A 2,231-nucleotide genomic window follows, 5' to 3' on the forward strand; every position below is an offset into this window, starting at 1 on the left:
GATGACCGGGGACTGGGCTGTGTAAAACCCTAACCCTAACCCTAACCCTGACCCTGTTGTGTGCAGTAGAGACACGCCAAGTCAACAGCCAACGTTCCAAAATACATTTAAAGCTTTTATTGCATTAGTTAGCACACAAAGCAATGAGAATACATTTAAAGGTTTTATTGCATTAGTTAGACACAAAGCAATGAGAATGCACATCTTGAAACGTTCCGTAAACCTAAAAACAAAACAAAAAATCCCACCAAGTTAATAAATAGGTCATTCCCTCCCCTACTGTAACTCTAACTCTCCAATAGAAAGTTCAGAGGGCGTGTCCAGTCTGGTGACCTGGTGAGAGGCTTGATACAGGTGTGTCTACCAGGAGGGCCCAGAGGCTTGATACAGGTGTGTCTACTCAGAGCCCAACCCTAACCCGAACCCTGGAGTCAGCTAGCATTGTGTCCTCATCATGTTCCCCTAACGACGATGACAACGACGACAACAACAAAGCTGGTTTTACTAGGTAAAAAAAAACAAGCTGTACACAATATTTTTGAAGGCATATGGTATACAGTACATAGTCTATTGTAAGGCAACAGGACTTAAAAGTATTACCAACCAGGTTGAAGGCAAATAAAACAATAAACATTTGAATATGCCTGCAATGGTATCGTATATCTTGTGATAAAAATAAACGCCATTTTGCATCTGGTATCATTTTTGCAACATTTACCATGAGGTGACAATGGTGCTTTGCCAATGTCATTCTGATTAAGTGTAATTGTAGATTCACATCATGAACAATGCTCTTTGACAGCTGCTATTAAATCACTAAGACAAGACACTGTAAAACAACACAAAAAGGCATAAGAGGTGTAAGAATGAACATACAGAATGGGCCAGGAACTGAATGACTGGTTTAAAAATAATATTTATAAAAATAAAACAAATCATCCACTGATATGTAACATAGTACATTATCAGATTGAGGGACAAAGAAAAAAAAGATGTGCAGGTGAAAAACAAACTGTGAATACTTTATTCAAAAGTATTTTTGAAATGGCTGTTGAGTAGTTTATTCCCTAAATAATTTGTTAAAACATTAAAACGACTTGTGTATTTGTTTGAATTAAATCTAACTAAAGGTATTAATTGGTTAAAAGACTACATAATCTATAGTCTGTCTATAAACAGGCTTTGAAACCAGCTGTAACTATCAGTTCCTGTGTCTTCTGTTCAGTAGCAGTCATTCCTCAAAGCCAAAAACAAAAGGCACTACCCTGATCAGTTATGTAAACCAAGCCACTGTAAAAACATGTTTCTCCCACCCTGCAGACAATACAAAAACTAAATTAAACGAACAAACACAGTTCAGGTCACTACAAATCCATCAGATATTACCTAGACTACTTAACTGTGTTAGGAATCCAGCTAGGAGCTCCTCAGCTATGTACAAGTCAATAGATTGTGTACAACCAGAGCTAGTACACAGCAGAGCCTTGTAGATATACTGTAAATACATGCTGCCTGGAGACGCATAGATACACAGATATACTATCTACTGTATATGTTTTCTTTCTCTCTCTCTATATATATATATATATCTTTGGTATGTTTTAAACTAGGCAATATAGTCACTATTACTACTCGCATGTGTTTTTTCATGTGATGGGACGGCACCGTAGAAAAGATCTTTGTTTACTATTACATTCAACCAAATACACATCACCTCCTACTTACCTCTTACTATGTCAAAGTCAGACAGCCATCCAGTCCTATGGACTCACACTTGGAATTCTACACCATCCTTCTTCTATACATTCACTAACCTCTACTCGCTTTTCAGTACCAGGAGAACAAGTGCAAAGCAGCCTAACCCTAACCCTAACCCTAGCCACGTTTAACCATCCAAATATACCATCCTAACCTCCATACTTTACACATTTTGCCATGTATGGTATATATGTGTGAATTCAGAGGACATGGGTATCAAAGGCACAGCAACTTTAGTCTTCTTTATACATCTATGGGAGACGATGTGCTTCTCTGAGCGGTTAGGATAAGGTACTGTATATACTGTACACCATGTCTTCAGCATGAGCCAGGAGAGCTACAGTAAAGGGAGGTTCCAAAGAGAAATACATCCAATCATCTGAATACCCTTCATTTACCCAGGGTGCATTAGGGCAAGGGGCGGGCGGGGCCATGTCTGGGAGAGGCCCGGCACCTCCGTCTTAAAGAACGAC

General features: G+C 39.0%; 1 protein-coding gene across 1 annotated transcript in view; it reads right to left on the reverse strand.

Moving 5' to 3' along the window:
- Nucleotides 1-210: 210 nt before the first annotated feature.
- The window catches only part of LOC311313856 (serine/threonine-protein kinase Nek7-like), a 74,211-nt gene continuing 72,190 nt past the window's right edge, over nucleotides 211-2,231 (reverse strand). The window contains exon 9 of the mRNA XM_084444075.1: nucleotides 211-2,231. This exon is cut by the window's right edge and continues 753 nt beyond it. The gene's annotated coding sequence lies outside the window, so the exon portion shown is untranslated.

The sequence above is a fragment of the Borostomias antarcticus genome (genome assembly GCF_949987555.1).
Source record: "Borostomias antarcticus genome assembly, chromosome: 10".
NCBI classification, from domain to species: Eukaryota; Metazoa; Chordata; class Actinopteri; order Stomiiformes; family Stomiidae; genus Borostomias; species Borostomias antarcticus.